Source organism: Spodoptera frugiperda, chromosome 1 (assembly GCF_023101765.2).
Source record: "Spodoptera frugiperda isolate SF20-4 chromosome 1, AGI-APGP_CSIRO_Sfru_2.0, whole genome shotgun sequence".
Lineage (NCBI taxonomy): Eukaryota > Metazoa > Arthropoda > Insecta > Lepidoptera > Noctuidae > Spodoptera > Spodoptera frugiperda.
The window spans coordinates 2,238,560-2,262,100 of NC_064212.1; the positions used below are offsets into that span (position 1 = coordinate 2,238,560).

The following is a 23,541-nucleotide window of genomic DNA, read 5'->3' on the forward strand; positions in this document are numbered from 1 at the left end:
AATGCCAGGTTCTTTCTATTCATGTTTATAAGGATAAGCTGATCAAAGGAAATATAAAGGTCAAAATGCATTCTTTTGAAGTAACCTATGAGCTTTGTCCCTTAAAATAATGATGTCTTAAAGATAAGACAAGGTCGGAAAGTCTTTTTGTGGATTCATGCGTGAATGGCGATTACATTACTCTGTCGTAATAATTGGTTGAACAGCGGCCATACTCGTATTTGCAAAAAAATGTGGTTACGTAGCATAGTAACATTTTTGAAATGTAATTATAACGGGTGTCCCAATAAGAACGCAAGATTTAAATTTGGCGGCATTCGAAGTATCATTGTTTGACATTTGAACAAGTGTTATTTTTTGTTAGTATAAGGTACGAGGTTAATAAAAATGGAGCGCTACACGATTAAAAATGAGCCAGGTCAAGCGCAAACAGTCAATCATGGTGTTCGGTATCGTAAAATGATAACCAGTCTTTTCGTACCTCGAATTGAAGAAATGGATTTGGAAGGCATGTGGTTTCAACAAGATAGCGCCACATGTCATACAACCAGAAAAACAATTGAATTGTTGCATCAGTCATGTCCCGGTCGTGTTATTTTACGTTTTGGAGACCAGAATTGGCCGCCTAGATCATGTGATTTATCACCATTAGACTTTTTCTTTGGGGTTTCTTAAAGTCTATGGTTTATGCGAATAAGCCGACGACGACTCAAGCATTAAGAAGGAAATTGGACGCTGTATTAATGAAATACCGCAGCATTTATGCAAAACGGTCATTGAAAATTTCATTAAAAGATCGCGTATGTTTCAGCAAACCAGCGGCAGCCATCTGACCGATGTATTGTTCCATAGATAACCTCATCCTCTCTACTTTACGATATCATAAAGCTTTCACAATTTTTTTTAAAATAACAGCGTTTTATTTAAAATTTAAATCTTGCGTTCTTGTTGGGACACCCTTTAGTTTGCTACATAATTGCGCTTTTTATTTCACGAAAGGTATAGGTGAGTTTACGTAGTAATACGGTTCGATTTTTAAACGGTTTTGTTTAGCTTGACCTGTTATGGTAAATTTTTGTATTTGGTACATATTATTAATACATACAGTATAAGCTTATTAAAACCGTTTAATTGTTTACTTGTTATAATTTACGTTACATTACTAAATAGCGTGGTGTGTAGCCGAAATAGTCTACTGTAAACCACCGCACCTTGCTATGTGTTTTATTCAGAAATAACGGGAGTATTAATGAAAACTTAAACCTATTATTTTATCACAACTGAACTGATAGTCAAATATTACGACTTGCCGAGCGTAGTATGTAAGAGTATACCCTACCAAAGAGGGTGTCAAAATTACAGTCTTTCAAAAAATACAATAAAAACGGTATCCGTAAACTGGTAGTGTTCTGTAATTTGCTAAATCACCGGAACCCGGAGAGCGATAAGTAGAAAAATTACTTTTAAAGCACCTTAGTGGGACTTGTTAATGTAGTGGTCATTAGTACATACTTTTGTAATAACAAAACACCTGCATTTTGTATTTAAACACCCACTTGATGTGTAAGTACTTATTTCACTTTTGTTTGACAAGTTATTCTTGTATATTTCCAGTAGTCAGTGAGAAAATAAAAAGAATAAAAATGACACTGACATCTCACGCTAACTTTGTCATTTTAAAATGACATAAGTAATACAGATTAGCTAAAAGTATTTAGAAATACTTAATTATACATACATAATATTACGCCTATCTCCCTTGGGGGTATGCAGAGACTATGGAACGTCAATTGCTACGATTCTATTTAAAAAAATCTATTCACTTATCCAAATGTTTTAAAAATTCTTCAAATAAAATGATTAAACTCAGAAGAATCACAAACCAAACAAATTGCATTTTGCTTATCACAAAAAAATGAACATAAAGTGACTGATCTAGTAATTGGACATCTACAAAAAAAAAGCGCTCACGAAAACAACACGCAAGGTTCAGAACACAGGAAAAACTTAGTCTTTTATACTTTTTCATTAAAAAATAAAGAAATTTTCCCTATAATTAGGTACGAGCTAATTAACATGGAAAAACAAATGAAAGTTTTGTTTATACTTAAAACAATTCTCATTATAATACTTGCTCATTGAAATAATTTATTTCCAAATAGGTCAACATTCATAAGAATTCACGAACGTAAAAGAAAAATTATGGGTTCAACTCCGGAGCTGCGGACTACCTAGCGGGTTTACCGGGGCTCCGGTTCGAAAAGCAGGAGAAGGAACGGGGTGGTTTTTACTCAGTAAGAGTCTGGCACTCTCCTTCCCTCGCCCAAGACAAGAGAAGTCATTGGATGATATTGCCCCCTTAAAAAAATCTCTGAACGATCAAGAATAGGTCTAGAATAATTTAGTTTTTTAGTGATAAAAGTTAAAGTAGTATATAAGTAGTAGTATACTAATACCTAGTATGAATTACTTACCTATCCATTTACCAAAATGGAACCACACGGTGTGTTTTTACTTAATATGAATGGAAACCAGATATACTAATTAGTAAGATAAGTTGTTGGAGATCTTTAATGTAGGTATTATCTATTTTTGGTCTAGTATTAGAACTCGATTGATTCAAGTTAGTCACGTGCCAAGTCTTTTAAGGAGTATATAACACACCATATTTGAAAAGTAAGAGGTACGTAAGGACATCTTTGAAATATACGACATGACATCAATGAGTCTGGAGAGAGTCTAGACGATGCTTGAAAAAATTACTTTCTTCAGGAATTTTCTACTCACCAATCAAATAACGAACAAATAGATAAACGAAACCACATTATATAAAAGAAAATATATCAAATTCCTTCCTTTATCTATTTATTTAACATTTCGACTCTAATTACATTAAATAAGCTAAAACAAACACAATTGAAGCAACACGCCAAACAAACGGACATCTGGTTTATACATCGGCGCCTGCGCATGACTACTGACGTGACGTCAGAGAGTAATTTCACGTCAATTTCAACGTCACAGAGCCACGATCATGTGGCTAATGAGTTTCCAAATTATTTGTTTTCCTTTGATATTCAGTTTTATTATTTATTTTGGCTTAGTTTGATATTCAAATGTGATCTAGATAAAATTTCTGAAATTCATGAATTACCAGTAGGCACGGTTTTAGATTGGTCACCTTGATGATGATAGTTTCAGCTTGAATTAATAAAGCAATATTAGGTGTTTTGGGACTTTTAATTATTTTTTTAGGGGGGAAAATCATTCCATGGCTTCTCCCGCCTTGAGCGAGGTAAGAGAGTGTCTTCCTGACTAAAAAGCACCCCGTTCCTACTCCTGCTTTTCACGTCAGAGCCTCGGTAACCCGCCAGGCAGTCCGCAGCTCCGTGTCGGCATCGGCCCTACTAGGCCCGATCTGTATTGTACTGACGGCTCACGGAGGCTCGTCGTCCTCAGACCCACACAGCTTTTTAGGCCTCATATTTTACCAATGGTTCGAGGAAATTAACAATTCATTCTACATACTTTCCTTAAAAAAACACTTCATATTAATTCATCATTATCACCACTAGTACAACAAAAACAATTATTTTAATACTTCCCCACTTCCCCCAATTAGACGACATGTTCGAAAAGATTTAGAATTTAATTGCTTTTGTATTAATTACCTTAATGTTAATTGTATAAGAGAAAAACACATTAAGCAATACAAAACCAGTATAAACTGACCTATGAACGTGGACATAGGCCATACAAAGCGAGACCATGATAAACTGGTTCTGTATAGCTTGTTGTGGTATCGTGTGTACATTGAAATTCGTCGATCGCGTGCCAGAGTTTATAGGACACGGGGTAATTAGAAAAACATTAAGATTTAATTGCGAATTACTTTCAATTAAAGTGCTGTACAATAAAATGTGGGATTTATTGTTATGATGACGTGTACGTACCTATTTGTAGCGTGGTAATGGTGGAGTTGAATACATTTTTGGCACCAGCTGCTATTTTTTTCATGAGTATAAGAACCGATTAAGGAACTTGATCAGATAAGGGAAGTATCACTTTCTGCTAAACCTGAACCTTTTTTATTGCAATCTTCATTTCGCTTTCTAAGTTTGGAAATTATTAATACGTTAATTACGTTATTTCGAAATATAAAGCTAATTAGCTTTTTCTGTAGGAATTTCCGCAATGTAACGTTTGCACGACTACACGGTTGAAGCAGTGGCTGCCGCGCAATCTGTAACGCGTTCGATTCCCGTACAGAGCAACTATTTGTGTAATCCACAAATTGTTGTTTCAGGTCTGGGTGTCATATGAACTTGTATGTTTGTAATCGCATCCACGACACCGGAGAAAATCGTAGTTTGGGGGAACGTTTTATATAAAATAAAAAAACGTCTAAGTATCAATTTAACAAGCCCAAATCACCAGTATCCACCCATTAAAACGGAACATTTGAATATTTCTACTAAAAATATGAATATTAGAGAGAAAATATAACGTTCACATAATTTTTCAGTGATCTATTTTATGAATATATTAGTGCGCGTCGAGAGAAGCCAATAAATCTGTTAGCTTTTAGATTGGGACGAATTTATTATTTGTTGTGAAGAATATAGTGAAGCTACTGTTGCAGTTGAGGAAGTATATAAATAAATATACAATATAAAACTAAATTGACTGCACGGTTGTATGTATGTAAACGCACCCACGACACCGGAGAAAATCCTAGTGTGAAACAACGTTTTTTTAAAAAGAAAAAACGTCTGGGAACATCTTTTTCCATACATATATATTCCGCCCAACTCATTCTTATGGGATAAAAAAGCCATTAGTATAAACCAATTAATAATATTAAAGTATTCACTCATACTTCAAAAATAATATCACATCAACAATTACATAGTTCAAATATAAATAATCTATCAACAGCACAAATCACATCAAAATCAGCCCATCAGTTTCCGAGTACACAACACACGCACGTGTTTACAAACAATAGTCCCATTTCGCATAGCAACAACACCAGTAGCAAATCTTTTTGACATTCAGAAGCTACTATCTACCTACGCCCCATATATTACGAGACGCCATGTTTTAAATCACATAGGACCAACGGTTTGTATACAAAGCAGTGAATTGTTGGGATATAAATTCAAAGCCGCGCTAAATATAACACTGCATGTGAAATATGTCGGTCGATCTGATCTGGGATGGACAGAAGTCCGAGACATTTTGAGTTATGTATACTTTTTTATGAGTATTTGGTGACTCACTTCTGCAGTGGTTTAAAAAACTTTATTCTTAATAAAAACATACAATGCCACTTACTAGAGAACAACACTAAGAAAAAAGGTACATATAGTTTGTCTTGTCATTATCAATCCGGTACAGACTATGTTGTCAGTCAGGTACTATGTTAATACATGTTTCTTGATCAAAAAAAAATTGGAACCTAAGCTCTAGTGGCCTTATCTCTATTCTCTCTCATCTCTAGATATAGCGTAGTTGTTGAATGTGAACAAAAGTTAGATAAAATCAATGATACACAGAAACAAACATGATACTGGATTGTTCCTGTTATTTTTTATTTGTCTATCAAATACATTTTGTGGTATGCCATTTTTAATTCTGAAACTATAAAACTGCACGCTTGTATGTCAGCAAAACATGGACACCAATTAACTCTAGCAACGTTTGTTTGCAAAGAAATAAATGAATTTATATTTCAATTTCAAAATTGTAAAAGTAAGCTTTCAAATAAAAGACTATCTAGCGGGTTACCGGGGCTCCAGCTCGAAGAGCAAGAGTATAAACGGGGTGGTTTTTAGTTAATAAGAGTTTTATACTCCCTCTCGCCTCGCCCAAGGCGTGAGAAGAAATAGTATGCCTTTCCCCCTTCAAAAAATATCATATCTGATTTTATATTTAGTAAAAATTTTTTCGTCTGTTGTTCAAAATTATGAAAATTAATAATAGGTAGGTACTTAATTATCTGTAATATTCTATTAAATTATACCAAATACCCACGTCCTACACAATATTAACGCGTCTCATAAACTATAATAAAAGTACCGAACGTATGAAATTAAAAAAAAAAATGTAAAAAAAAAACACAAAAGCCATTGGACTTAAAATAAACATTTCGCCAATCCAGTCTATGTGAAATTATATATAAATAAAATTACTGTCAGTCAGTTAGTAACATATGTTCTATGGGAAGCCATTCGTTTTATTAATCGCCTATTTATATACTAACAACTGTTTTCGATTTGTCTGTCTGTCTATGAGTTTAGAAAAGAAATGTAGGTATCATGAATTAGATGAGAGTTTTCATATAATTCTGGGATGTGAATGTGAGTTTGGAAGAGATTTTAGTGAATTTATTTATGAGTACTACTTATATTAAGAAAATATAATGATGTTAGGCTTTTTCTATGTCGTGGTGCTGACCACCGGACCTGGTGGTCCGGTTATCTCGTGGTGGTCCGATGGATTCAGTGGCCGCGGAAGCTCCTTTTTCATAGACTGATGATGTGATGTGACGCTTTTACTTTCTTAGGCAACTGCCTATGCGCAGTGGCCATATATGCAAATGCGTATATCTAGTGCATAGATAATATATTTTTGTCACCATTTGATTAATCTGTAAAATCATAGGATTAACATAAGGCTTGAGAGATAGCGTGATTCGACAGCGCAGCACTAAGACTTTTAACTTGTTAAACGAGACGCTTAAATACATTAAGTAACATTTAAAAGGCGGTGCTTTTGACAGATGAAAGATAGAAAATTGTCAGTCACGCGTTAAAACCGTATTTTAGTGATAAAACTCGATACATTTTACGAACGTACTTAATTGATTTTTATGATGATTTTATAGCTATCGTAATAATAACGTAACATCACGACTATAATACAAATTATGAATAGAAGTGTAGATTTGTAAGAAGTCTTGAAGACATCTAACAGATATCTTCATGACTTTAACAGATTTTAACAGATTCTAACAGCTAATTTTCTCCAATCGTTAACTAAATCTCCTCACTTGGCAGGCGTGTTGGGGATCATAATTTAAAAGTTGAGTGAGTGTTATTGGACATCACTGTTGCTGCTTAGCTGCTTTAGTTCCTAATTCTACTCTTGAAATGCCCGTGAGTAGAAGCAATAAAGCAATCATCAATGATTTTCATTTCGTCCTACTCTACTAGGGTTCGGACTCGCGGCTAGATTGAAGAGTTGTTCATTGGTGTCAACTTGACTTCGAAACATAGTTCACACTCGGCCACTGTAGGAGGAGAACGGATTTTCCGATTATTTTGTGATTCGAAATCAAATCTTTTTGTTCGGTAGTGGTGCATGAAACCAGTTGAGCCACAAGACATACAATTCAATATACGTTCTGTATTCATCGGCATTCTTGATTAACGATTGATAAAAAACTGTTAGTCACGCATTTAATGATAATGTACAAATGTTCATACGTTTAACGACGTATCAACGAGTAATAGTTTTTTACGTTATTTTTATAGTTATCGATCCTAATAAAGTTTATTAACGAAACAATAGCTGGGGGTGTGGTTTCGGAGTTAAATTGGAAACAGTTAACGGCTGACGGTTATATAATCAAAACGTTTAAATAACTAAAGTTTTCGTTGTTGTTAGTTTGTTGTGTGAATAGGGTTCGGTATCTAACCTTCTGTTTAGGTAATCGAAATTGATTATTTCGATTAGGTATGATGTTATTTTTGGTATTGTCTTGTCAGGAAGGGTTTAGTCAAATACTGTATTCTATTAATTCAAAACCTATCCTTTTTGAGGAGTCAAAGTCAAATCATAAATATAGGTACCTACTTTAGAAATGTCAACAAATAAAGAATAGAAGTCCAGCAGGTATATTAGTGTTCGTGCACATAGGAACCTGTACTAAAGGATATATACAATAATCCATACATAAAAACTCCTATAATTTATAGCCACGATAAAAAATAAGTACTCAACAATCTTTAGTCAGACATAAAAGTAATTCTAGTATTTAGTTTTATCGATATATTTTTAAAACTTCACTATCGCAACGAAAGATTGCGCAAATGTCTCACATAAAGTGATTCTAATTAGTCAGTTGAATCAACGCCATAATTAATGATCCGATCTCAGGACATACGATTTAACTTGAAAGACTATTTATTGCTTTGCTACATTGTACGGAGTATAATCAGATTAGGGATGGGATTGCTTAGTTGACTATCGAATTTTATCGATAGTTTTCTAATGTGGACTATGTTCTTGCATATTTTTTTTTAGAATTGAGGGTTTATTGTTAGTAGTTTCGGGCTTTTTTACTTTAATTATTTTATTCAAATTTTTGTTAATTTTCTACCAATTTAGTAGAGTGACATTACAAAAACCTACATAGCATTTTGCGAACATGAAATGTCATTCACACTATTCTAATTGAACTTTCGAAATAAAGGGAAAAAGTTCACATTTTTGTGACATTGTGAGTCATTAAAACCACCTTTAATTACTAAGGACACGACATAAAATGCCATGGACGGAGAGTACATGCAATCCCGTTATTAAAAAGACAAAAAAGTCCAACCACATTCGTGTTTATTCGTACCAGTTGAAAACCTCATTTTTTATGACGCAAGAAGACATCGTACGTATTAAAAAAATACTTAAAAAGCAATCCATTAATGTATTTCGCTATGTAAACACTCAAGATCAATATACAGCTATTAGAACAACACTCAAATAGTAAGCCAAAGACGAAATGTCTGTTCTAAAAATAAAAATAAAATATCTGTGAGTCTATCTGCGGAACAGTTAAGCCGACGGCAACGGCGGGTTAGCACCATTTTTGTCGAGATTTATCGAACAATTCTTTCATCGTATATTTTATTTATAAATCTTAGCACAACACTAAAACTTCTGCCTATGTTTGAGCTGTCACAAAACAATTCGTACCGTATGATTTAATAATCGAGTTTAGCTACGTCACTAGCCTTCCAATCGAAAACAATATTCAATGTAAAATCTAAATATTTACTTGACATTTTAGTTTTTTTTAATCGTTTTCTTCACCTTGACATTCACATATCTAATTCTGTTTAAATGCAGAATTAAGATTTCACTTTTTCCTCGTCTCCCATCTCTATCGGCTATGGCATGCGACTAGGACCAATTAACCGAAGGAAATGCCCTTTAAGGTATTCCACCACGTTGGATAAAATATTTCAGAATGTCCGTATAATATATAGAATAGTTCTTTTTAATTCCTTATAGGTATTTTATTAATAGACTCTCAAGCTTAGTGCATGTGAGTGCGGGTAAGGCAGGCGTTTTAGCCCATCACCTGCTTATAAACATAACTGGCTTTCGCTAGACCACCTTTTTTCATGCTAGAATTTATGCGGTACGAAAATAACCCTTAATATACTATTTCTAAACCCGTTTCCTCGCAAGCTATGCATCGAGATTCTTGAATGGAAATTAGAAAAAATAAACAGTGATGGGAAAAAAATGTTGCGGTGTTTTAAAGTTGATTAAGTCGTTTTTGTTTTGTATCCGATTGGCAATTAATAAAAGTTTGTTGTGTTGTGTGTATATTTTTATATCTTGTAGATAATATCTTAGATTTATGTCTTATCTGTCCTTAGGAGGCATGTCAATGCATCAATTAATATACTCATGAATATGGAAATTTCATAGGTATTATTGTATCTATTTCTGATATGCCAAAGTCAAATGCATTTTTTTCAAACGTATTCTTTACCTACTCATATTGCGGAGTGAAAAAACTACACAAAAAGTTAGAATTACTATAAATACAGATTTCAATGAAAAGGTAAATCTCTCATCTCTGTCTTTCAATTTCAATTTTAATCCTTTATTCATAATTTTAAAACAAGATTTTAATATTTCTGTATCAAAAACGATGAGAAACTAAGAAATGGCGACAGTAACTGGATATTTTGATATAAAACTAAACTTCACGAGCTAAATGTAAGAGGTTTATTGTTAATCTGTTTACATTATGAGCCCTTCAACACGTCCAGAGTCACGTAGGAACGCATTAAAACCTTATTTTATAATAAACATTAAAACGATATCATTTTCAAATGCAATTCTAAAAAAATAACTATAAAAACTAAATCCAAGCAGTATACAAAATGTTTAAGGTTGTATATCATCTTTATTTGCACATAAATAAAAAAAGTTTTTAGTAAAAAAATAAAATATGTAGTACGAATTGCTAAATTCAAATGAAAAAAAGTTTTTATTGCGCTACCGCCTGTTCGCTGTCGACCACATAACTTTTTAATCGTCTAAACTATTTAACGGTTAAACTAACATAACTAACCATATTTTTAATAGTTATTTTCCATGTAGAGGTAAACAGAGTTTTCAGGGAATTTTAATAAAAATATGACTAGATTGAAATTGATGGAAAATTTGGTGGCATCGTCTTTACTTCCTCAGAACTTATAAAGTAAAATTCATGCTTATTTTAAGAAGAATTACTGCATTGAGTACCGAACTATTTTTTAAATAAGTATTAAAATATCGTACTTGGAACGCAGTTCTAAACGAAACACAATATATTTTCTACAGAGTGTCTTATACATTAATATTAAAATGTAGTAATAAAAAAAATACATACATAAATCGCAAATTAAATCCTAAAATAAGTTGACAAAATCTATGAAATACAACACATCAATTTCAGAGAAAACGACTAGCAAACACATTTTTCAAACAATCATTTTAAAACAAAGGCCATGCCTAACAATCTCAAATACATACTTTTAAATTAAAATGAAATAGTCGCCGCCATTTCTATGCAAGATAATGTTTATAATTGAGCTATAAATAAAGTTGTTGGGGTAAGCAGAACTGTCCGCCATAACCTAAGAGATATTTATGGGAAATCCTATGTCTATTGTAAAGAATTTCAATAAGCAAGTGTTGGGTTTCTTTGGTGAAGATATTTTAAATATTTCTTGGTTGTATCGGGTTCGTATTTTTGTGCTTGGAAAAGCATGAGCATTTGCAATGAGAAGAAAGATATAATAGTATGTTTTACTATAATCAATGTCACTTTTAGGAAATAAAGTATGGCGACACTTGACAAGTGACAGGTGACAGAGGTCGCACATAAGACGATCGACGCCCAAATTAACGGATGACGTCATAAATCCTACATTGCACACATATATAAATTTAAGTACATGCGAATAAACATGGGACATTTTTCGAAAAACCGAAATAACAGTAATACTACTATTTGCCCTATCCGGGAATCAAACCGAATTTTCCTGGCATCCAACCGACCACTCGACCAACGAGACAGTCAATAGTAAAAAATATAATATCTTTATTTATTTAATCCTTTCATATCTATAAATGGCTGCATAAAATTCGTTGCATTTATGGCAACAGCAGTTGATAACAACTTGGCTCATAGCTCGTTATCAAACATTTTTGCCACATTCATAATTACGTTTTGTTTGGATTAAGTGTTAATCTACACTTGGCAAGGTTTCGATAACTCGGATTATGTAAGGATGAACGATTTTGTGACGTATCACGTCTTGTCAAGGTTGTAAAACTCATGTCGGTGTTTGCGTTCATGTACCTACTGATGTGTAAAATGAAAAAAAAATGGCTTGGTTACTAATGATTTTGTTATAAGGGATAATTATTATAGATTAGAAAGAACAAAGTTTACTAATCCAGCATTGCATTGCAGATTAAAATATAAAACGTCACCTTATAGCCAGAAAAAGATAAATTTTAACACCAATAAAATAACGTTCAAATTCGAAGCAGTAACCAAAAATATCATATTTCTCGAAATCGAATTAATTTTATTTATTTTATTTTTACAAACTCGACCCAAAAACACCAAAATCCAAACAAAAATTATTCAATACACAAAAAACCCTTCATATAAATTCGATTATTTTACAAGAAAAAACGAAAACAAATATAAACGACAGGTAAAAACAATAAAATTCAAAAATATACACGAAACCTACTATTTGATAAACATTTCAAATTTAAATGCGCAAACGCAGAAGCAATGGATCGTTGAAATAAACATTAACCAAACAAATCAAGTGATACAAAACCAGTTTACCATGGTCTCGCTTTGTACGATCGTTTCACACTTTCGACGATCAGTTTATACTGGTTTTGCTTAGCTTGATGACTAGCCATGTGTATGTATACAATATCCCGTTAGAATAACAATCAACGGGTTTTTAAATTACATTATCTATAGCCATAATAATTATAGACTTCTATGATCTTATAGCCGCAATAATACAACTGAGAGTGAGGTTTCAGATTCGATACCGTGTGTATATGAAATAATAAGGCAAACGAACAGACGGGTCACCTGATGGTAAACGGCCAGCGCTACCCATTGACACCCGCAACACATAGAGGAGACACAGGTAGGTTCTCTTCATGAAGAGGTACCTTTATAAACAGGAATACGCTGTTTTCTTGAAGGTTTGAAGGTGCAATCGGTTCGGAAATACCGCCGAAGCCGAAGACAGTTCATTCCACAGGTAGGTAATGATACTGCTATCACTATTCTTCTTGCGGTTATCGTAAGAACCAATTAAGGGGCTTCATAAAGTAAAAGTGTTCGGGCTTTTTTTAATGGCGAAAATATTACTTCTCCCGTCTTGGGCGAAGCGAGAGGGACTGTCACTTGTCGAGTGACTAAACACCACACTATTCCTATTCCTGCTTTTCGAGCCGGTGCCCCGGTTACCTGTTACAGCGCCTTGTGATCAACGTGAATCTTTTATACTGCGAATTTCATCCACCATCAGACTTAGAGATTATGGCAAATTCCTCATGGCGACGAGACCTATGGTCTGGCAGTGGATAGTGGCGGACTTTTTGCATTCTGTCCCACAAAATCACCAGAGTCACGTTCCAATTAGTTAAATTAATTATTATGGATTGAATTAAGGATATTATTAGTAATTAACAATTATGTCTGTTTTATAATTATTTTAATTCGATGCATCATGACCTAATAAATATGTGCTCGTAATTTATACATATTATGGTGTTAATTTTCCTATTGATATTGATATTACCATTGGATTGTCCCAATAGTTAATGTGTTCAGATAATAAAGTGCAGTGACCGAAAACTAAGTATTTTTAATTAGTTTTTTCCCTAAACATGCATTGTTTAAGGTTAAGGATAAATGTAACTTAAGTCTGTACCTACTAATTAAATAAGGAGGAAAAATTTGGTAAGTTTTTTGCATTGAATATGCTCCAAAACTACTGCATCGATTGGATTGAAATTCTTTCACGTTTGAAAAGTTTTATTTGTAAAAGTGACGTAAGATGAAAAAAGAAAATTTACCTACGTGGTAGCAAAGATATTAGTTATCACAATGCAAGCGTACTAAGAAACGCAGATTGTCGCGATAAATAAAAAAGAGTTAATATAACTGAATAATACATATTAAATGACAGTTTTCAATTTTACATTCAAAGATATTTAGTTACACAAGAATAATACATATTAAATGACAGTTTTCAATTTTACATTCACAAGGATAATAAAAAAGATTGCAAAATCCACAATTCTACACTATATCGATAAACAAATATTTCCATTTCAATCGACATAAAACAAAGAATCTAATACTACATTTTTAAACTATTTTTAACCCAACTAAAAAAACTACAGTTCAATGAAAGCACTGACCTGAACAAATTCCAAACGGTCGCGAAAATCGTTCGAATATTTGACATATGACAGGCTCGAAAAAAAATGGCGGTTTTTCTAATCTTTTTATTTCGTTTTACATGAAGGGTAGTCAAATAATATTTGGAACAAAAGTGCTATCATCGTTGACAGACGTTTTCGTCTGATGGTTAACCAAAGTGACTTTTTCTTTGACAAAAACAATAAGGTCACGAATCACGAAGTATACTTTAAATTCCAAGATGTCTGCGAGCAATTTCATTTTGGCGGTTATTTTCATTGAATTAAAAATGGAACATTAATTTTCTTTGTTCAAATATTTGTTTATATGTGTCTATGTTACTCAAATTATATTATCTTTTTATTTTATTTTGCATGTTAATTTCATTAAGGCCATTTGAAAATATTAATGAATGAGTTTTTGGATATGCGTGAATTGTGGTAAGTTTAATAATAAAAATGAATAGTGCTTTATTATAAAGATTACAGTTTTCTTTTCCTAGAACAAAAATTTTAGCACAATCCGTCTAATCCATCACATCAATATTTAGATTAAAGTCCCCACTATAATATTACGACATCAAAGTTAAAATATTTTCGCTTCTATTCGTTGTTTGTTTATAATAAAAGTAACTTCGGAAACGGTTGCCTTCAGTGATACATCAAAGTCTTTAGATGTAAATAGATTCAGAGCAGTGTCTTTGTAAATCGTTTCAAATTAAATGGTAGTTCGCGGTTTACTGTTAAGTTTAATGTAAGAATCCGATCTTTTTGATCTAAAGGGTGCCATTAGAATTAATGTTCAATACATATTATGTACTTCTCTTTTTTTTGAGGGGGTAAACCATCCAATGATTTTTCCCGCCTTGAGCGAGGTTAGAGGGATTCTCAGACTCTCACTGACTAAAATCCACACCGTTCCTACTTCTGCTTTTCGAGCTGGAACTCCCTCTAGACAGTTCGCAGCGTAGTTCTTAAGGTGGACAGACGAATTGATAAAAGTCGCAAGGAGCCGATGGATGCAGATCGCTTTAAACCAGCCGATTCTATGTCCAGCAGTCCTCAGGCTGATATGAAACTTCTATTTATTAGTCAATAAAAAATACAATGAACTAATAAAAAAGTCATAGCAACAGTACCTATACTTCAACAAAAAATAGTTTTCTCTACATTATTTTTCTTTTTTATTATGCTACCGAACACATATGTTTACGCACCAGTCCGATGCGTACTATTTAGTTTTTTTTTTCTGGCGTTGTACCGTGAATTAGATCACGATTATGTCACGAGTCACGTGTAAAATTGTATGTATGTATCTTGTGAACTTTTTGTGAGTTTCATTTTAATAAATACAAACGGCTGTTGGAAAATTTTCTGGTATAATTTGAGTTACCTATATGATCTCGCAAGTTTTTGGTTCTGTTCTGTGTTGAGTAACAGTACAAGATTTGGAATGAACAACTGGATATCTTGCATCGCACCAGAAAGATTGGAGAGCCATGCTTCAACACGAATGCGCCGGCTCGACCAGAGCGATACCGCGGCCTCACATAAAACCCACGTGAAACAAAATTGTGTTGTGTTTCATTGTATGAACGAGGTCATATCCTCCTAATCCCCGATTCTCAAACAAACCTTAAATACTTAACTCCCAAAAGGTCGGCAACGCACTTGTAACGCCTCTGGTGTTTCGGGAGACCATGAGCGGCGGCGATTGCTTACTAACAGGTGATCCGCCTGCTTATTTACCGGCTTATACCATAAATAAGAAAAATGAACTACTATTTATTTCGGAGAACATAGTGTCGTTATTGTAACTACTTCCTTGTAGAATGGCATAAATACTAAATAATATTATAAAAAAAATGTTCCCTAATCGTCATTCATACTAAATAATTGCGTGGCACAATTTTTTATAGGATTTACAAAGAACAGTTGGAAAATAGACAGTAAGACTCGCGTCAACTGTCATTTGTTTGAGAATTAGGTAAATGAATTTAGGTTACGGAGATTTTTTGGCCTCGGCACGTTACGAGGCGCGGTTTCATCAATTTTGTTTTATAGTTAGATAAAAGAAAATTTCCTGGTTTTTCTTTTGTGTATGGAAAACATGATTAAGCATATTATTTTGGAGTAATTTGTCTTTTTTTATAGAAAGAAAGGAGTGTTAAATAGATTTAATGCTGGCTGGCTGGCAGGATGCAATATGTGAATTGTTCATGACAGTTTGAATCCTATATCGTATGCACTATGACTTCAAATCAGCGCAAAGAAGACAATTTGTGCAGACCTGAAGGAAGCATTTTAGAACATGCTTCTAAACAGATTAATTATCACACCATTAACAAAAGCGTTGAGCAATCCAGACCATTAGTGTTTCAAGATAATAATGGGGGTAGCAGCTGTAACTTCACAAATTATATTATAAATCTCTTCAACAATACAGATTTAACTACAGCTTGGCAACGGCCGCATTTAAAAAATATAAAGACTGTTGTAACAAAAGGTTTGAGGAGAGAAGAATGTATTTTTTTTTAAACGAAAATAAAATACGGAAAGTCTGGCGACGGCCAACTATCTGTCGTGGTCCAGTCGGATGTTCGTCCGAAATAGACCGAGTTTCGAGTTCGGCTATACAAGTCAAAGCGACAATCGTTAGGCATGCATTAGTATTATTTAGTTCGTCTTTTTGCCCGTCTGCTAGCCGTGTACCGATTGTTATTTATAGTATAATGAATTCGACTACCACCATGTGGTCTGTCCATTTCGCTTTTCGTCTGTAATCAGTTTTTTGTTGGCCATTACTTTTTCGTTAACGATCATTCACAGAGCTACTGGATAATCACTATGTAATATTGTGTGTGATTGATTTCGGAATTAAATTATTGGAACGTTCAAGGCTAGAGAACGTTGGAACGAGACTCGATTTAAAATACAAAACATTGCAACCGAACCGTACGTGTGAAATCAAAGAAAATAGAGCCGTAGCGTATTTACTATATTTATAAACAGCTAATACTTTGTACAATAATATCCAACTAACTAAATAAGATGGATAAACTGAGAAAGTCACATGGCAGCACGTTTCTAGTTTTTTTCTGATAACAAAAAGAGAATGAACTCGAGACGAGAATAGATATGAAGTAGATGCTAGGAAAAATTTGCTTCGTCGCATAATAAGGCGAGAAGCACAAAGTACGTATGATTATACTAATGAATTTAGATGAGATGAAATAGGGGTTCTTTGCATATTTTGTGTGTTGTGAACATAAAGACTTTGATCATTATACTGTACAAACAGTAGTCTATGTGCACTGACATTTCAATTCCCAACCAGACAACTACACCTGTCACCATCATTCAGTACCAGCCGTCCATTTAGCTACACTCTCACAGATTATTACTTAAATTTTATAGTTTTAATGCTTCGGAAGTAATCGAGCATGTTATTTACGCGAATTTTTGTCAACACACCAACTTTTTTTACGAAAATATATGCTTGCAATAACCCAACACACGTGTCATAACTTTCTATTGTTTTATCAATAAAATGTCTCGCTGTAATTGCTGTAATTTGCAATCTCGTTATTCTACTCCAATTACACAAATCTTCCGAGTAAACAATTGTAAGCAAATAACACGATCCTATTCACTACGAAAAAATAATAAAAATAATTTGGCATTAAGCCCGTCACAAAATTACAAGGAGAATTAAAATAATAATAAAATCGAGGACAAACACTATAGTATAGAGTTACGAAAAAAAAACAATACAACATACATGTAGGTTTTAATCTGTTTTAATTTTACATTCCAATTACTGGTGAGTTTTAAATCCAATTTTATGGAATTGAATATAGAACATGGAACGAAAACAAAATTAAATTATCCGACAGTTGGAGTAGCCGCGTTTGAGTTTCGAATCAAAATTATTCAAATAAGAAATGGCGGGCAAGGAGACGTCAAAGATTGGTATCGTCATTAATTTAATTATTTATCGTAACATAGCATTTGTAAACCTTAACTTGGATTTTATACAATTCTCTAAGTCCGAGACGCAAATTTGAACCGACCCCGTGGAGATACGGCGTTAATATTTTATGAACAAAACTTTCGGGTTCACGAATGAATATTCTATAGCTGTCATTATACATTGATGTTTTTGGGTTAAAAAATAAACATTCGTAAATTCGTGTTATCGTTTGCGGTGAATTAGAAAATTCATGATAAGTAATTCTGTGTGATTTTAATCTGAGGTTTTACACGTTTTTCTTATAACATTACACTTAGTACCCACGAGGAATATTGAAAAGACTTGTCACAGTTTTCCTATCACAATATTTTCAAATGTCAGCTTTTTCAGTTAGTTATTTTTATTAACACAAATATAGATATATTTTCTATAAAACTATCCCTATTCAACAAATAAAACCAAAGCTTCGTACTCACTTTTAAATAGATGTAACACGAAAAAGAAATTAATCCGTTCAGCCGCTCCTGTTGCTAGAAGCACACAATTCTAAAACCACAGTACAATTTCAAACAAATTAATCAACGCCACACATCAACTGAACATTAACAATAGCAGAACGCGATATCAACGTCTTTTCTTAGAATATTGCGATTTTAAATCGTACGTAAAATTTTCGCGGGAAACAGAGAGCGCGCGACAGCGTCCTGACACTGCGACGTTCAAAACACGACTGAGCGAAAATCATCAGTTCACCTGCAATGCGTGCGCTGATCGGTGGCGGGAGAGCGAGAGGGGGTTATTGAAGATAGTTGAAGAAAGAGCAGGATGTACGATACACGTGCTTCGGTACCTACGGAGGGGGGTAGAAGCAGTTTTGAGGAAAGGGGCGAGTTTGTACAAAGCTGCGAATGAATAGGGATGTATTTTGCATTATGAAGACTGGGACAATAGCCTGAATTATAACTTTTGTTCGTGAGGAAACTCGATGTGACATTTTCGTTGCTACTATCTCGTTACGTTAATGAAGTTAAGGCCTTTTAATGTAAATGGGGGCGATCGCTTGAGATTAGTTACGGGGCGAAAAAGTTTTTAATATTTTTACGCTTTTTTATCGTCTCAGATAAAAGGAAAACATGTTTACGTGGAAAATCGGTTTATAATTTTCTTTTTACGGTTTTTCTTTTTTGAAGAAGTTTCAACTTTATTGTTGGCTTTGTAGGGTGCATTTTTTGTTTGGTTTAGTTGTATAAGGTAAGTTTTCTTTGATTGTTCGAATCGAAAGACGATCCCGAGTAAACGTAACCATAGTAAAGAAAACCGTTATGAATTTATGGTATCATTCATATGATATAGGTATAACAATTATGTGGAAAAGTCTACCACTTGACTCGTAAAAAATTAAAAAAAAACACTTAAGGCATTTTCATTTAACAAAAATAATAAGATACCAATTTTTATTATAAAATCCCACCACTTACTCTCTGAAAGATTCAATCAAACACTAGATAATAAAAAATAACAAAATTCTCCAAACATGGCTACATTTCCAAAAAACCGTTTTTACTAGTTTAATCTCAATAAAGACACCCTCTTCATCTTTTGACTGTCAAAACGGCCCCCTTAACCCTCTTTAACCACAAAATTCACCAACTTCGAAATGGTAGGACAGCTCAAATCTAATTTTGTTAACGTTAACAACAGAATCGTGCCTTGGTTAATCATAGGCTCATTAAAACCCAGAAACGTCAACTTCTGCCAATGCGGAAGACTTGATTGACATTTTTATTTCGTTAATTCTTACATACCTACAATATAAAGGGTTTTTGTTGAAATCTAATGTATAGAATGACCTATTTTTGTAGCAAGAATGAAGTCAAGTCTTTTATATCTATACTAATATATAAAGCTAAAGAGTTTGTTTGAAACCCAAACTTTCCTTTTTTTTATAACGTTGCCCCAAACTAGGATTTTCTCCTGTGTCGTGGACATTTGTTTGTTTGAACGGAAAATCTCTGGAACTACTTTCTAGCCTCATCTGAATAGTTCTTTTTGTGTTGGATAGTACATTTATCGAAGAAGTCTATAAACTATATAAAACATCCCGCTATGACCAATAGGAACCGAGCAGAGCGGGTGAAACCGCGGAGAAGTAGCTAGTCAGATATAATTGAGAAAAGAACCATAAATATGGACAGTTTCATACGAATACATACTACTATTTTTATTCTTATACAAGATATACTACCTAGAACAACTTAAGCACTATATTATTAAATGTAAATCTAAGTGCAATATCTAATGACATAGGATTATTGTATAAATATTTATATACAAGATTACGTGATGGTTTTTCCTAAAGGAAAAATAGGTATATAATACCTTGTCTGGTATTACCTAGGTGATTTCAACGACGGCGTAATTATTTGACGAATATCAATGCACGGATGTGTATGTATCGTCACGCCTTTTATACTCAAAGGGGTAGGCAGAGGTGCACATTACGGCACGTAATGCTACTATACAAATTATACAGTATACAGTTATACACCCACTTTTCACCATTTGCATTATAAGTCCCTTGTAATAGCGGGCAAGCCTATTAGCATATTCAGACTTCGTGCAACTACTGAGCAAATGTCAAAAAGCTGAAAAAATCCCAGTAATACTTTGCCCAACCCGGGAATCGAACACGAGACCCCTTGTCGCACTTGCGACTCGACCAACAAGGCAGTCTTATCAGTAGGTATTTCTATTTGAATTATATATATAAATACATAAGATTTATCCGCCTATTGTACTTTTGTATTCATGATACATTATTATTTATATTTTTACATATTATATGCATTATACTACACCTGCTATATATTGGATTTCCAATTGTTTATGTATGTATGTATTTATAGACCTAATCTAATACTTGGCGGTATATAAAAGGTAAAATTGTGGGTTTTTAGGTACATTTAAGTCGGTTTTACCTTGTCTGCTAATTAAATTGATGCATAAATATGATTGAACTTAGGTATGTAATACTGTTTGAAAGGTAATGTTAGATGTAATATCAAAATGGGTAATAATTACATTTATTGAATGAGGTAGCCTAATTGGTTAAGTGCATTCTATTCTTAGGATGACTTATACCCTGATCCGGAGCTGCGGACTACCTAGCGGGTTTACCGGGGCTCCGGCTCGAAAAGCAGGAGTAGGAACGGGGTGAATTTTAGTCAGTAAGAGTCTGACACTCCCTCTCGCCTCGCCCAAGGCGAGATAAGTCATTGGATGATTTTCCTCCTTTAAAAAAAGAAGATGACTAATACCAGTTACTTTTTTGAGGGAGGAATATCATCTAGTGACTTCTTCCGCCATAAGTGTGGCGAGAGGGAGTGTCACACTCTCACCACTGACTGACTAAAAACCACCCCGTTCCTACTCCTGCCTGAGCTCAAGAGCCGTGGTAAGCCCGCTAGGACCACCTCCGAAGGTAATTACTAAGGCTAAGGTGCATTCGAAGCTCCATTCGAAGTTAAATTTTGAGCGAGTACCTAGGTTCACGGAGAAACAGACTGACAGACGATTCAATTTGACGCTTCAAAAGTGCCTAATAAAAGGAGTAATTGAAATAAATGCTTTGCTTGAAATAAATAAGTGCACGCTTTCAATGTAAAACCAACTTTTCACTAGTTATAATAAGAATCGCATGTAATACACTAATGCAATTACAATACGTATACAACTCCAAACTCCATGCTGTAATTAAGATTTTTCAAATACCTGTTTGAAAAACACCAATATTTCTTTGCCTAATCTCAAGAACCGAGACCAAAGACCCCTTGACCATCGAAGCAGTCAACTTCAAAGAATGTAAAGCATATATCGCTCCTTGATTATGACATTAATGATGAATGATACCAGATCGGTTCGTGCACGACATGGGAACTCCATATTTGTAACAAAAGGAATTATTTTACACACCGCTGGGCTTAAACAATTAACTTCACTTTTGATTGACGTCGGTAAAACGAAGTAATGTAATTATGGAAGCATTTGAGTTCAAACTATGAATCGTGAATTAATTTTCTTTGTTAGATTGAGAATTCTGGATTTATGCGGTTTTTTAAAGATGTTTTGATTGATTTATGATCTGTGAACTTGTGAAAGGTAGGTTTGCGATTGACTTTTTCAACAGAGCAAAAAGTAGTACTCCACACTAGGTTTTTCACATGTGTCGTGTGTCGTGGGTGCGTTTACAAACATATAGGTTCACATACCACACATGACACTCAAACCCGAAACAACAATTTGTGGATCACACGAACAGCAGTCATCACTATCATTGCTTACAAAAATTAACCACATAAGTATGACCATTCAACCAGAAAAAACACACCACAAAACGTTTTTTACAATACACCATAAAACAACATCCCTACTTGTATAAAAATTACAATTATTTTTGCTAATACAACCGTGACTAATATGGCCGCTGCCTAGCCGTTAATCCATCAACTTTTTGACAGTCCACGATACGATCGCAACTTGTAAATTGGAATGTAAACATTATGGATCGCATGCCATTGTGGGGGGAGGGGGTGAGCAGATATGGTTGTAGTGGAGATTTCAATTTTGCTAATGTTTTGTGACGAGGTTTTGTTTGGAAGATTAATATAGGTCTCTGTGATTGAAAGGTATCGGTGATTTTTAATTAAGTAATGCTGAGAAAAGATAGTGAAGATTTTTAATGTGACAACAAAGTGAGTTATACCTACTTTGCTGTATTAAAAAATCACGCCACACATCCTTATAACTTACTAGCTTCTGCCTGCTCGCCGGCATTCCCGTAGGATAAGTATCCTGTATATTACCGAAATCAGCTCATACCCTGTCTGTATACCAAAACTTCATCAAAATCCTTGCAGAAGTTTCAGCGTCATTGACGGACAAAAATCCAAACAACTTAAAATATTATTAGTGTGATTAATTCCCACCTAAAACACTAAAAACTTACAATTTAATACAAAGAAAAAGTCTACCAAACCTGTACTAACACCAATCACCACAAAAACTTCTTAACCCGGACACAAAAACAATTTGCCGATTGTACCTACGTACTTAAAAAACTATTAAAATTACAACAGCGAAACAGTGATGATTTTAACAGTAAGTGCTAGTACAAGACCGTTAAAATAATTACACTTGAAACGGGCCAAGGTTATCCATTGTGTGTCGCTTTGGATGTTTTTTCCCATTAATTTTGGCCAGCCAAGGCTCTTCAGCTTAATGAATATTTAAGAAATTATATTACTATGTTTTCGTTCTGTTTTGTTCAGTAAGCTTAGTATGAGTTTGCTTTACGTTGACAGTAATCGAAACGCGTTCTGCGCTCTGATTGGCTGGCTTGAATAAACCAACCAATCAGAGCGCCGAACACGGTTTCGTTTCGATTACTTTAAACGTAAAGCAAACTTGTACTAAGGGTACAGTACTGAATGGTGTTAATTGAAAGTTTTGGTTTGTATTTTCCTTAGTTTAAACGCTGAAAGACATTCTAGAATTTATGTAAAGTTTTTTTTATTTAAACCTTTATCATCGGATACACATAATATTTACTTTTCCAAAAAAAGGTGATAAACCCAAAATTATTATTTAATCACGATAAAAATATATGTCGGATCGGAAAACGTAGATCAGGTTAATCCAGGGATAATTTGATTGTGCGTACGTACAGAGATAGTGCCGATATGACGAGACGTCATAAAACTTATCATTCGCTTCTGCGTCCCGATACGGTTTATGCACCTATCATTATTGAGTTA

General features: G+C 33.9%; 1 protein-coding gene across 5 annotated transcripts in view; it reads right to left on the reverse strand.

Moving 5' to 3' along the window:
* The window catches only part of LOC118273278 (pseudouridylate synthase RPUSD2-like), a 465,443-nt gene that overhangs the window by 158,731 nt on the left and 283,171 nt on the right, over positions 1-23,541 (reverse strand). For 2 of the 5 annotated variants that reach the window (XM_050696232.1, XM_050696238.1), the window contains exon 1: positions 18,205-18,468. The exons of 2 other annotated variants lie outside the window; for them this stretch is intronic. The gene's annotated coding sequence lies outside the window, so the exon portion shown is untranslated. Of the gene's footprint in view, positions 1-18,204; positions 18,470-23,541 lie in introns of those variants that run through there. One more of the 5 variants, XM_050696234.1, reaches the window with a different exon arrangement.